Raw genomic sequence first — 15,441 nt, 5'->3', positions numbered from 1 at the left:
TGACAATCTTGGTTTCTCTTTCCTACACTGAACCCTGACTAATACAGGTCTTAGAAAATACAGGAGTACCTCCCTTACCCACGGGGGATATGTTCCAAGACCCTAGTGGGTAGTACCAAACTATCTAATTCCTACACATACATACCTATGAAAGAGTTTAATGTGTAAATTAGGCATCTTAAGAGATCAACAATAGTAAAATAGAACAATCGTAACAATATACTGTAATAAAAGTTATATGAATGTGGTCTTTTTCTCTCAAAATATCTTTTTTTTAAAAGATTTTATTTATTTATTCATGAGAGACACAGAGAGAAAGGCAGAGACATAGGCAGAGGGAGAAGCAGGGTCCCTGTGGGGAGCCTGATGTGGGACTTGATCCCAGGACCTGGGATCATGACTTGAGCCAAAAGTAGACACTCAACCACTGAGCCACCCAGGTTCCTCTCAAAATATCTTCTTATATTATACTCACTCTTTTTCTTTGGATGATGTGGGGTGATGATGAAATTCCTAAGTGATGAGATAAAGTGAGGTGAACTGACATAGGCATTGTGATGTGGCGTTAGGCTACTATCGACCTTTATGATGATCCGTCTGGATTGGCCAAGGGTAACTGAAAACACAAAGAAAAGCTGCAGATAAGGAGGGACAATTGTATTGCTCTGTCTAATATGAAATGTCTGTCCCCTCCCCAGACCTTGTCCTCCTCTTGTCCTCAGTTCAAATGTCTTCCTAGAAAGCCTTCATCGACACCTTCAGTTGAATCAAACGCCTTTCCTTTTTCCCCAGTCATAACTTTTAGGTGGCCCCTCTCACTATTATATCATAATGGTTTACATCTACCTATTACTTGTCTCTAAAATTTAATTAATCAAGCTACTTTTTGTTAGTCACTTGTTCCCAGGCAGCTGTATGGTAAGGATTTGTGGAGTGGATGAATGAACAAATAGAGATTTCCATGAATAACAAATGACAACAAGTAACCAATCCATAAAGGAGGAAAGGCAGCCCGATGGGAAAAGACATGTGTAGTTTTCTCGGTACCATGTGCAAGTATATGTAAAATAAGGCAGAGCTGAAATGCCATGAGTCTACATATGTTTTCCTTAGACCCCTAACAAAGACTCCCATATGGTCTGGACCAGGGATTGGCAACTTTCTCCATAAAGGGACAGACAGTAAATATTTTAGGCTTTATGGGCCATATGATTTTTGTCACAACTACTCAACTCGGCTATTTTTGAGAGAAAGTGGCCATATATATAAGCAGATAATATATAAATAATGGGAGTGGCTGTGTTCCACTAAACCTTTATCTATGAACATTGAACTGGGAATTTCATATAATTTTCATATGTCACAAAATATTAGTCTTTTGGGTTTTTTTAACCATTAAAAAATGTAAAAACCATATAAAAACAGGTTGTGGGGGAAGGAGAGGAAGGGAAAGCAGATTTGGCCTGCAGGCAGTAGTTTGCCAATCCCTAGTTTAGAAGATTAAGGAAAGGTCTGGGTTTACACAGTGGAGTGACTTTGATTATTTTTAGTAGACTTTTGTGTGCATTTCAACTTCTTTCCATGTAAAATGGAGATTATAATATATTACTTATGTTATAATATATTACTAATATAATTAACTCTGATGTAAAAACAATAATGGTAAAGTAAAAATAAAGGCTTTGAGACCTTAAGGACAGGCTTTTGTCACTTGTAGGTCTTTTTAGGTTTATAAATACTGAAATATCTTAAGTGTTTTGAGAGATAACATCTGATGGTAAGGCCTTGAAATTCTATATACATGGCAAAAATGTTGATGAGCAAGGGTGCCTGGCTGGCTCAGTTGGTAGAGCATGCAACTCTTGGTCTTGGTTTCATGGGTACAAGACCTACATTGGGGGTAGAGGTTACTTTAAAAAATCAAATAAATGTAGAATCTTTTTTAAAAAGTGCTGATGAGCAGTATGTAGTAAGAGAGCATTCTCCCCTTCATTTATACCATGAGAGGTAAAGAGGTACAAATAATATGAGGAAGATTACCACTCCATTTTTGTTCCCATCCAAAAATGGACAAATCACCTTAATTGCGGTTTTCAATAAAGCAGATGTCAAGAGATTAGAGGCCCACACATTATACCTGCTTTAGTCTCTAGGAGAGAAATTTTCTTGGAGCTTTTCAAAGACTCACAGAATTAGAGAGGTAGAAGGGATAACTCCTCCTACCAGCAATTCACAGGTAAGAAAGTCTTAGACATAGAACTGTGGAATGATGGCTAGTGGCAGGGCTGGGCAGTCCCCAGACTTTAAATCCCGCTGCAGGGCTCGCCTCCTTTATCAGGCTTCAGAAAAAATTATGCTACTTGGTTTTAATAGAAATGGTCTAAAGTTAAATCCAATCATGGATTTATAATTAAATCACATGTTTCCCTGAGTTGCAAAGGATTTCTGTTATATAAAATATGAAATCTAGCATAAGAAGCCCTAATTTCTCATCTTTTATTGATAATATTTTCCATCCTCAAGGTCTTGAGACATGAAACCAAAGAGAACGAGGGAGATTCTATGACCTTAGGTACAAGAGGTGAATCAGGTCAAAAAGAAAACATACAAAAACAGTTCTTGCCACCTAATGCTCAAGCATCAGTAAGTTCCTTCTGCTGCTTTTCTGCTGAATTTGAAAAATTAAAAAATGAGGTTCCACTTCCTTTAGAAATTCCAGCCTCTCACTTTTGCCTAGAGTTACCTAAGGATACTGAGAAAGGCATTTCCCACTCTCCTTCTGTTTAAACAAAGAGTGAGTCCTATCCTGATCATCTCATTTAAAATGGGAACACCTCTACCCCCACACGCAGTCTCCATTCTCTTGTTCTCTCTTTTTCCATAACACTTATCCCATTGGCTTATTTACTCTGTTTATGGTCTATTATATTGCTCCCCTCAATTAGAATATAAGCTCCATGATGGCAAGGATTTGGGTCTATTTTGTTCTTACTTAAATAGTACTTAGCATAATAGCTTGAAAGTAGCATGCACTCAGGAAATAGTTGTTGAATAATAAAACTGAGAAAGTGAAGAATAAGGAGGTAGGCACATCTTGACATATCACATGGTTACATGTGAAAAGGCTTGGACAAGATGCAGAGCAAAGATGGGGGACCATAGAATTATAAGAAGAGTAATTCCCTTAAGGTGAACTGGAGCATGAGTGTGACCATCTCAGCACATGGGCCTGATTTTATTAAAGCGGCTAAATGGACAGGTTTCTTTTGTGAGACACCAGTTGATTCATGTTGAAGAGATTTTGCTTTTCTGAGTTGCAATCTCCAAATGTACCACATAAAGAATGTCTATTTCGGGGGTGCCTGACTGGCTCATTCGGTAGAGTACGTGAATCTTGATCTCAGGGTTGTAAGTTCAATCCCCATGCTGACTGTAGACATGACTTAAAAATAAAATCTTAAAAAAATAAAAATAAAATCTTAAGAAAAAAAAAAAAAAAGAATGTCCATTTCCAATAAAGCTAGGAGGACCACCTAAAAATATATCCAACCAAAAGTAAACTTCCAACTAATCAATCACTGAAACCCCAGAACTTCAAATATTAGAATTTGTCATGTTACCTGGGCAGGAGAAAATGGCTTAGCAACCTCAGTACTCCCAGATTCAACATGTTGGGGGCAGCAGGCATCGCAACTGCCTGCATGGCTCATGCGTCTTTGCCTGTGACCATGTAGGTCAGGCAACCAGAGGTAGAGATTTCTTCCCTAGTTTCATAGGTATCTTTTCCTTCTTCTCCCTACCCTGTAACTCACTTTGACACTTTTACATGTACACAGTATTTCTTTTTCTATTTACAAACTGGAACATGAAAATATAATTTTTACCACCTTCACAGCTAAGAAATGTCTTCTAGAGGCAATGAGATAGCAATCACAGATATCTGTCCTGATGTAATCAAAGTGGATCTGGAGTAGGGATCAGGCCAGAATTCTCAGAGATAGGTAGGTTGGGGATAATATCATGAGAATATATACCAGGAATATACGAGACTTTAAGGACTGGGGAAAGAAAGGCCAGATGTAGCAAGTTCATCCATGGAGAAGTTTGGGTAAATGAGGGGTTCTCTGTGGACCACAACCATACCTCTGTTCACATTTGCCCCAACCCTGGCCCTACCATAATAATAAGGATAAAGTAACACTTAGCTGTTACCATTGCAAGCAAGGAAAGACAGTTGTTTCTGCAGACAACAAGAGAAAGTAAATCATTATTAATCAAGTGATTTGCAGTGGTCGTTAAGGCATAGAAAACAAAAAGTTTTATGTCCTGTGAGGATGTTAGAGTGTGCCCATAAATGTCTCACACGAGTTACCATTTAAATAATAGCACAACCTGACAGGAGGAGCATCCAGGGTATAGCTCATATATGTGTGGTCTAATCATTCTTACCCTTAGTGTTGATACAAATCAGCTGGGTTGGTATATTTATTTGAAATTCAGACACTTCTTCACAGGTCAGGGCCAGGAATCTGGATTTTAAACAAGTCACTTGGGCAATTCTGATGAATCACAATTTGAAAACTGCTATCATAAGACTGACGAGTGCTAAGGGTGCAGTGGTGACTTAGAGCTAAAAATGAGCTCTTGTTCTACTACTGACACATATTAAGAAACCTAAACAAGTCAAGTCAGGAGTGCATAAATACTCTGAAATTCTCCAGGGTAAATTTCAGTTACTTAGAAAATTGTGGATACCACTATCTTTTGTTAAAAAAAAAAAAAAGAGGGAAATATTTAGTATCTTCCATCCATTGCAATTATTGTGCCACCATATTAAATTTTAGCAATCTTCAAAGACTAGCCCACCCAAATTTCTCAAGGGTTTCAATGATCACCCCTGGAATATAAAATTTCTATTTATCTTCCAGGGCTCCATAGCACCGGACACAAAATATTACTCTATCTAACAGGGCTTATTTAAAATAAGAGTTATGATTTATTGAGTGTCAGGGATGGTTTTTACATGCAGCATCTTGTTTAATTCCTACAATAGGCCTTAGAGGAACCCTGCCTCCTCCCCATCTTACAGTTTTGGAAACTGAGGCTTCTGACTTGGCAGCTTTAAGGAGTCTGTCCAACGTCATACAACTGGTACATAGAGCTAGTGTTTGAATTCAGATCTTTCTGACTCCAGAAACACCAGCTCTTAAGCTCTGAACAATTCTGCCTCCACTGGGAGCTTTAGTTCACACACACCCTATGAACATGCACGGATAAAGCAAATATCAATACAAATTGCAAAGCTTACTGAGGATACACAATTCCAGTAGAGTAACAGGTCTATTCCATAAGAAATGACATAAAATCAAAATGTAATTATGCCTCTCTAAAATATAAATAAAAACGAAAATCTACATCAATATCCAGTGTTTGTCATTCTTACCGAACACGTTTTCACTACGGAAATAGTCATTCTCGTTGCCAGCACATAAACTTTCTTCTTGTTCAGCGTAGCTGCCACCCGAAATCTTCTGTGTGTATTTCCCGACATGTCTTCTTATAATTACTAGTAGTAAACTTCCTTTCCTGAGTATTCCTAATACCTTTAGCCTTTTACCGAAATTTCTGAAGCAGACACAATAATCTCTCCCAAGCACTCACTACTACACACAGACCCTAGAGTTTAAAAAGAATAATACTGACCACAAAAATCATAAAAACGACATGTCCCAAAGTGGCATTTTACTTAGAATACAAAACCAGTTTAAGAATCTAAAGATCTCATAAGCCAGTCTTTTTCCTTACCTGACTAAACAAAACCTCTTTACTCTTTAAAAAACAGCTAAACTGTGGGCAGCCTCAGGTCCTGCAATTTTTCCTTCAGTTTTAGATTCTTCTAGCATTGCAAGCCAGCTTGTTCTGCCTGTATTCCTGAATCCGAGGAACATTTTGTATTATGCTGTATATCACATCTGTCTCCACTGCTCGGCCACAAGCTCCCTTACCACGGGTACCACATCTGCTTGGTGTCCCTTGCAATAACCACAATACCTGGCACAGAGAAGGCACTTCATAAATGCTGTTGAATGAATTAATGAATGATTGGCTCCATGAACCAGTGGCTTTTACAGCTTCGTTCTTTTTTCCAATCTCACCAGGATAATAGTCGAGCTTGACTAATGCCTCTTTTTTCTTTACTTCTCTCAGGATTGAAAAACCATGATTTCTCAGAGGACCACCAAGACCTTGGACCCATTCTTCTCCAGTCATCACTTTAAGATAACTTCCCAAATGGTAGCGGTTTTCCTTTTGGAGTGTTAGAGACCATTCCAGTCTGTAAAGGGTGGGAGAACAGGTACAGGCCCCCACATTAGGAAGGGAAGCCTTGATGGAGTAGGTGGGTGGGTGGGCTTGAAAAAGTGAGGACTTGCTGCTGCCTGCTTTTCTTCTCTGAACAGAACAAGAGTGCCTGGAGAGAAGGAACTCTGGGACTCTGCTCAGCAATTAAGGTTTGATAGGAAGGCCATACCTGTCTAAGTCAGGGTGACAAAAGGAGGCCTTTTTCTTGCTGCAGCCATGGCCTTAGTGATGTCTACAGCAGTTGATGTCTACTCAGAGACCCTTACCCTTCTGTCTGATGCTAGGGACCCAGGTGTTGCTAAAGAGGCTTTCTTCCTCTAATCCAGAATTATCCACTTAGGGAAAGGTTTTCTTGGTATTTATTTCCTCCCCTTCTTCAACTCCTACTCAGGTCACATCTGAATGCAAAGTCAGAGCCAAGGGTTGGCAGCTTCTGAACTCTTCCCTTCCCATTTCTTTCCTTCTTTCCTTTCTTTCCTCCCTCCTTCTTTATGGTGACAAGCAAAGTTAGTCATTTCAGTTTTTCTTCTCTCGAATGTCGCTGGCCAAAGGCCAGTACTCTAACAAATGTGTAACAGTCCGTCTGAAATTTGGAAAGAGAACTCCAGCAATTCAACGGATTAGGTTTGTTTTTAAACAAGGAAGAAGATGGCACTGTAAGAAAAAGTGTTGAATGACAGAAAAAGAAACCATCCCTTTCCAAAGAGCTAAGTACTCCTAAGACCAGGACTCAATTCTTCCATGGTCAAGAGACTTCAGTCTAACTTCAGGCAATGTACTTAATGCCTCCTCTTCGAGCACTACTATCACATTGTTCGTTTTAAAGCTGTCCCTTCTGGTAGGCCAACCTTAATATACTTGTTTTCAGCAACTCACAGATGGTGAAGGTGAGCCGAGAGGTGAATTCATACAAAAACCACCATTTGACACAACCCTCCCCCTTCTCCTAGTTTTATCTCCTTTACTACAAAACATCATTGTTTTGGTTAACTTCTCAATTGTAGGCCTCTCCTGTCTGTCCCATTCCATTTCAGGAAAAAGCAACTTTTCTGCCAGCTGTATGCTTCCTGCATTGCAACTGCACCTTCAGACAATGTCCCTGGCCTAACGCCTACCTCTAAGCTCAGATAACTCCACTTCATTTTTTTTTTTTTTTTAAGATTTCATTTATTTATTTGACAGAGAGAGAGAGCAAGCACACAAGCAGGAGGAGCAGGAGGCAGAAGGAGAGGGGGAAGCTGGGAGCCTGATGTGGGGCTCTATCCCAGGACCCTGGGATCATGACTTGAGCCAAAGGCCAATGCTTAACTGACTGAGCCACCCAGGTGCCTCATTTGGGATTTAAATGATAGCTTTCTGTTTGTCGTTCCTCACTGTAACCTTACCTGTGGAGTGATTCTAATAAATCCTCCTTTTCTTTAGCTAGTTTGAGTAGATTGCTATAGAATGTAATAGAAAGTAAAAAATAAGTTAAAAAATTTTAGGAGACCACCTACGCACTCTAAATGAGTTGAGATATTGAAGGGCTATTGAATAATACCTCAGAAAACGTGCCGTTAAGTTTGAACCGTTGTAGACTAACTGAAATCAAGGAATGAATTCTGGAATGAATCAAGGAACATAACAAATAACTATATTAAGAAATAATTTACTTCTGAACATATGTGGGTATAAAAACCAGGCCATAAACATTCTGAATAATTGCAGTTAAATTTCTTAGGATTGGGAGGGAAAAGGTGGGCTCTGCAAATTATAGGTGATAAATGAGACACCAAGTCTACATAAGATTCTAGAAAGTACTATGGAAGAGACTACTCCTCCTGTCCTCCAATTATGATGTTTACTTTAGAAAACTTTTTCTGTCTACAAACACCACAAGAGCAGCCCTCCGAAACAGGTGAATAGCTGCCCCTCACTTGGTAACAGTGACAGGCAGTGTGCTTTCCTTTTTGTGCCTGGTTATTCTTACTGTCTTCGAGTTCTGCAAGAGACCCCAATATTTGCACAGTTAACTTCCCTTTTTCCTTAAGCTTATCTGAGTGGCTTTATGATCCTTGAAATGAAATGAAATCTGACTGAGATAGGCAAAGTGAAGGAAAAATCTGTGCATACTTAGAAAAAGGACAGCCAGCATAGGGTCACTGAGACTAGCCTAAACCTATTTTTCTTTCGTAACAGGGTTAATAAACTGATAGCTAGTTCAGTTGCACTGTGGCTGTTGGAAATGTTACAGATCTGTTTTCATCAGCCCAGTATCTATTTGCCTTCTCTTAGCAGAACCACAATTTTACTTTGGGAAACTAAAAGCCTTCTTTGTATGCAACCTTTTTTTTCCCTACTGTTTTCTTAGTTTATTGTGATTTTCAAAATATATTTGCTACATGTGAAAGAATAATGTAACATCCAAGTAAGTTATAAAACCACATCTTTGTATGCAACCTTTTCTGTTTTCTTAAAGTTTACTTCTTTTTCAAAATATATTTGCCACATGCAAAAGAATAATATAACATTTAGGTAAGTTATAAAACCAACACCTATGAATTTCCAGGTACCAATGTTACCAATACATTGCATCTACCTAAATATTTCTGTCCTAACTCACCTCCCTGAAGCCTCCACCACTGGCCTGTCCTCCACACCCCAAGTAAGCATGCAGTCTTGTTGGGAGGGTCAAGCAAAGTGTCCTCTTCTAACTGGCCAAAGGGTAAACCTGAAACTTGGGTAAAGGTGATTGGACTCTTCCATTCTATTCTTTTCAGTGGCATAAAGGATAAAAAGAGTGGGTGGCTCAGTGGTTGAGCATCTGCCTTTGGCTCAGGGTGGGGTGTGATCCTGGAGTCCAGGGATCGAGTCCCACATCGGGCTCCCCGCTTGGAGCCTGCTTCTCCCTCTGCCTGTGTCTCTGCCTCTCTCTCTGTGTCTCTCATAAATAAAAAAATAAATAAAATCTTTTAAAAAAAAGATAAAAGAGAGATTGAGCAAGTTCATCATAATGAGAACAACTATATTCTCACCTGAAACTGAACTCAGTGGAGTTGGGAGTGTCCTGGGCTTTCTGAGATCTAGTTCCCTAGCTTTTTAAAAATTTCTAAGAGCCATTCTGTTTTCATTGTAATTAACCAGTTAGTATACACTGCTCACCAAAGAATTCTTCTCTAATAGCTTAGTGAATGAAAATTTCATAAAAATATTTTCTTTGATAAAGTCATATCAGGTATTTTCCTGAGTGGGCTGCAAAACATATGGGTAGGATGAGAGTAAAATAACAAAATAGCGGCCACCTCTGGGGAGAACTGGAAAGGATTTGGACCAGGGAAAGGGGCTTCGATTGTATATAAAATTTTTACTTCCTATAAATAAATTTGAGGCAGTTAATAATATGTTCAGTAATGAAGTGTCTACATGATTACCATATTATGCTTTATTATTTCCTTAGGTTAAAAATGTTTAAATTTAGGTGAAATTAGGTGGGTCTATCACAGTTTCAGCAACTGTGACCACGGGAGTGCCAGTAAACTATGTATGTTAACCTCTCTGGAGGTATGTGCCCTGGGTTCTGCCTTCGATGATGCTTTTAAAAATGGCTTGGAAAAATGTCAGGAAGGCATTCACATCTGTGAATGAACCAAAGATGGTGAGATCAATAGCAAACAGGTTGAATGAAATAATCAGCATACAAGAATAAGAAGTTAGCAAAAGGAATTCAGGGCTGAATCTCATCAGCTAAAGAAAAATTATTTTACCATCCACTGAATGCTTATCATACGACAAGTGCTGTTTTAAGTATTTTATATATATTGTTTTATTCAATTCCTACAGTAACTTTATTTATTTTTATTTTTTTACGATTTTTTATTTATTTATTCATTAGAGACACAGAGGGGGAGAAGCAGGCTCCATGCAGGGAGCCCGACGTGGGACTCCATCCCAGGTCTCCAGGATCAGGCCCTGGGCTGAAGGCGGCGCTAAACCGCTGGGCCACCAGGGCTGCCCCTACAGTAACTTTATGAGGTACATATTACCATCCCTTAGCACATGAGGAGCCATAGCAAAAAGAGGTTATGCAACTTGTTCAAATTCACAAAGTCAGTAAGTGTTAGAGCCAAGCTATTAACCCATGTTGTTATAACTCCAGAGCCTCAGCTCTTAACCACTATATAATTCCAGGGTTATAAAGGCTTATGCCTCAGTTTCCCCAAAATACATTATATCATACAGAAAGGAGGAGACTGGCTTAACAGCCTACTTTTCAAAAAGTTTTTTGGCGAATAAGCACAATATCACTCAGCAGAGTGATGTGACTGCCAAAAAAGCAAAAAGCCTTCCATCTTAGGCTGCAGTAATAGAAATTTTGTATCAAGGATAAGGGAGCCATGGTCATGCTGTACTGTACACTGCCTCAGCCCCCACCCCCTCTAGATATCCCACTTGAAGGAACACACCACAAAAAAAATAGGCAGGGTTTGAGAGGAGAGCAAGAATTGAAAATGGTGACCTAGGAAAAATGTTTTAAGGAACTAAGACTGTTCATCTGAAAAAGGCACAACTCGAGGCAGGAGGCCATCATGACAGCTGCCTTCACATATTTCAAGTGCTCCATGGAAGAGGGATTAGATTGTTCTGTGTGGTAACAAGGGAAGAGGATAAGGAACAATGGATAATACTTGAGAGGAGAGAAATTATGTTAAATATCAGGAAGAACTCTGTGGTGGTCAAAACTGTTAGAAGATGAAACAGATTGTCTTGAGAAGAAGGGAGTTCCCAGGAGCTGGATGTATCATAGTAGACAGTCCTTGTTGGGATGTTGTTGAAGCTTCTAATGAGACCGTAGCTAGAAAGACTGTCTAATGTTAACGCTAGTGCTTACTGGTTTTATTATCAAATCCATTAGCGCAAAATCATCGTCCACTCAGAGACCTCGTTTTATGGTATGATCCTTAAGTGACTCCTTGGTGACTCCCCCTCCTTCTCTCTTCCAAGGCAGAAAGCTTGCAGGACTAGCTGTCTAGGACCTTAGTACAGCTAAGTCCTGCTCTGCTACTAGTTGTGTAACATTGAGGAAATCATTTAGCCTTTCCCTGCTTCAATTTTTTTCAATTTTAAAAAGAAAGTCCCTTTCTTTGTTTCACCCAGCTCATGTGGGCATTAGTGAGTATGCACTCGGATGTGCTTTAGAAAATTAAAGTAATATGCAAGTATAACCTGTGAAGATTACAATGTAAGTTCTGGTCACCACATACCTCAGATACCCTGCATTTCCTGGCACCGCTCTCATCTCTATATTCTCTCCCATCCTTCCTAGAATTCATAGACTTTTTGTTTGTTCTTCTTTCTTTTGTTCCTTCGTTTTGCAAATCTGCAAATCTTCGTTGAGTTACTGTTACATGTTAGGCAATGTACAAGTTCTTATGGTAACCACTATCCTGAAAATAGAACCAAGGAGATATCATTTCTTTAGGTGTTTCTTTTCTCTACACACAACTAATGTAATACAAAGCAAGGGATTTGAATGCCTTAAGAGTAATATAGAGAAAATATTGTAGAAGATCATAAGAGTGGGGAATTCACTCTAGGAAAGCTAGATAATCTTTCTTTCTTTCTTTTTTTTTAAAGACTTTATTTATTTATTAGAGAGAGAGAGAGAGAACAGAGGACGGGGGTAGGGTAGAACAGGGAGGAGCAAAGTGGGAGGGAAAAGGAGGGGGAAAGAATCTCAAACAGATTCCAGGTGGTGTTTGGAGCTCAACACAGTGTTTGATCCCAGGACCGACGCCAGAGATCACGACCTGGGCCGAAACCAAGAGTCGGAGGCCCAACTGACTGAGCCACCCAGGTACCTTAATCTTTCTTGCTTATTTCCAACTCTGTCGGGATGGAGTAAAAGCAGGTTCTCTTCAGAATTATGAATGCTTGCATTGGTGCTAAAAAGTGGTTTGATTGTCCAAGTTCCAATTTTTAGTTCCTTGGATTTGGCCTTGAGGAGAGAGGTGATTTGCTTTATTATTATTATTGTTATTATTATTTTCTTATAGAGGGAAAAAAGCAAGGCTCCCTAGGCGAAGTACAAGGCAAAAATTGTTATGTAGGGCAGGCCCCTCATCACTGTAACTATCTATAGAGTTTCCATGGGCAAAACAAGGCTTGTTTCAAAGAAGGATTTATTACAAGTTTGCCTTTCTAGGTGCTTAATAATGGCCACTCAATGGGATGTTTGCTTTAACCTGGGATCTGTCTGACATCCCTTTTACATGCAGAGATGCTGGAGTTGGTAGCGTGTCGGCTAAAGGGAAATCATGAACACTGGCTGAGTGAGTTGCAACAAGTCCATGAACTCCATTTGATATGCTGGTTATGTCTTAGAAAACTTTCTGTAAAGCAGCTGTCACTGGTCTATATGTGTGAACGATAAGTAAAATCAATATTTACTGAATATTCAGTAGGTTCCAGGCTTCATTATTCTATATGGATTATTTCATTTACGGTTAGTTGTATTATCCCTATTTTACAAAAAAGAAAACTGAGTCTTAGAGTGATTAAGACATTTTTCCAAGGTTACGCAGTTAGGGAGTGGTGAAATCAGGATTTGAGTTAGGATTGTATAAAGAAGTAGTACATAGATGAGAATGTAAATGTTATTTATAGACATTTAAGTAAATATAAACTTATATGTGTATGTTTACACACGTATTTGAATTTACTCTCCAAAAATTATTTTGTAATAAATGACTCATATAAAATAAAATTAAGAAAATGGACAAATCGAGGCCAGGAGAAGGAGGAATGTGCTAACCTTATGAACTTTGTTTGATCATCAAATGTAAAAACAGGAAAAGTGGAGACCCTTTATTTTTAAATTTTTTTCCTAGACCCTTTTAAATGCTGTTTTACCCTGACAACAGAGTTGTTTTTATTTTCATAACCCTACATTATGAAAGTTAAATAAACTCTATGCAAGCTATGATTTTTCTTGATCGTATTTTTAATTTTTGAGCATAATTGCCATTTAAAATTTCCTGATATTTATTCTTAAATGAGATGATAAAAATCTAAAAAGTATTTCCTATATGGTAAAATACTACATTTTGTTTAGTTCTAAGACTCTTTTCCTTAGTGGTGAGGCCTTATCTATCATACAGGAGACTGGTATTCCATTCTATCACTTCTGCTAGGAGCAGGCAATTTTCCTTTTCCAGAATCTGGCATGCACAGGGGTGTAGCACATAGATCCCTTTCAATAAAGGATCTGCAGAAGACTATTGAATGATGGCTTATACTACCACATGATGCCTAATACAACACCAATATATAATATGCATGTAAAAAATGTGTCATTCTCCCAATATAAAGGTTCTGTGGACACACCAGTTTTCCAGTATCAGTAATGTGTTGCAGTGAGACACTTCTGTGTACTTCTCTATGCTCTCTTATATCAATCCTGGTCAGCACCCTGCCCTATCAGAGGTCACCAACCTTCAATGCAAAACCTTGGGGCATGTGCTAATAAGACTGTATCACAGTAGTGTGGGAAGAAAATATTTGAACTCTGAATTTGATTTTTACTTCATGCTTTTTTGTTTTGTTTTTGTGCATATGTGCTTTGTAAAAATAAATATTATGTCCATGTAATGCTGCACTTTAAAAACACATACATAAGGGTATCTGGGTGGTATAATCGGTTAAGCCTACAGCTCTTGGTTTTGACTCAGGTCATGATCTCAGGGTCCTGGGATTCAGCCTGACGTTGGGCTCAGTACAGAGTCTACTTGATTCCTTCTCCCTCTCCCTCTGCCATCCCCCACACTCTGCACTCTCTCTGTCAAATAAATACTTTTTAAAACCCCACAGACATAAATATACATATGTATATACCTGCTCGAACATTTTACATTTACCTATTTGAAAGAGAACAACGTGTGATTTAAACATTTGAAAACTGTATCTCTAATTCTGCTAAGCTAAGCATAATTCAAAAAAGAAAAAAATCTTTGCAACCAAAAAGAAATAAAGGATATTTTCCTATGGTTAGGGTTGGAGGTTAGGGGTAGGCTGGTCTTTTACATCTTTCATAACATAAATATACTAGCAAATAATTATAACACTTAAATCAGCAAATAAGTATAGAAACCCTAGAAACCCATGTTGATTCTTTTTTTTTTTTTTTTTCCCTCTTCAGAAAAGAGCACAGTGAAATCCTGAGAAAATTTTTCTGATTTTTTCCTCCATTTGCCTCTTATCCCTGAAGTTTGTCCTTTGGAAGGAAGGACTGTCAAGTTACTCAAAACTCATGTTGGGTGTTTAAGAGTCCTAGGTTTAAGTTCCTTCTTCACAGCTCTTCTGTATAATATCGAGGAGGTTATATAATTTGTCCCTGTCTCATTTCTCTAATGGGAAAAAAAAGAGGTACCTTAATACCTACCTCATTGCAGTGTAGTATGGATAAAGAACACTTTGTTCCATCTTTCAAATACATGCAAAGTGTCATTAATAGAACTTTTAATATTATCAGTTTAAAATGCTGTGATTTTATATACTTTTTCTTTTTTAAAAGTTTTTTTTCTTTAAAAAATAAATGAAACATCGTATTTCTAAATACCACTATTTGTTTTCTAACTTTCAAGAGCTTAGGTTTTCTCTGTATCTACTTCTCTCTCTCTCTCTCTTTTTTTTTTTTTTAAGATTTTATTTATTCATGATACACACACAGAGAGAGAGGCAGAGACAGAAACAGGCTCCACACAGGAAGCCTGACATGGGACTGGATCCCGGGTCTCCAGGATCACACGCCCTGGGCTGAAGGCCGCGCTAAACCTCTGAGGCACCCAGGCTGCCTGTATCTCCTTCTCTTTGCCATTCTTACCCACGTGCATATACACACACTCACTGGATAACTTTAAGATGGCATAACACTCACTGGATGACTTAAGATGGCATCAAGGAAATCAAAGGGATTTGAAATAAATTCTCTGTTTTCCTTTAAGCGTCACAGCTATGCATCAAGGCCATAAAATCATAGTGTTTATTTAATAATCTTCAAAATGTTTGTGTTTAAGAATAATTCAGGCTCTTAAATTAGAAGGAAAC

This window comes from Vulpes lagopus, chromosome 1, assembly GCF_018345385.1.
Source record: "Vulpes lagopus strain Blue_001 chromosome 1, ASM1834538v1, whole genome shotgun sequence".
Lineage (NCBI taxonomy): Eukaryota > Metazoa > Chordata > Mammalia > Carnivora > Canidae > Vulpes > Vulpes lagopus.
The sequence above is the reverse complement of the archived record's forward strand: the minus strand, read 5'-3'. Positions refer to the sequence as shown.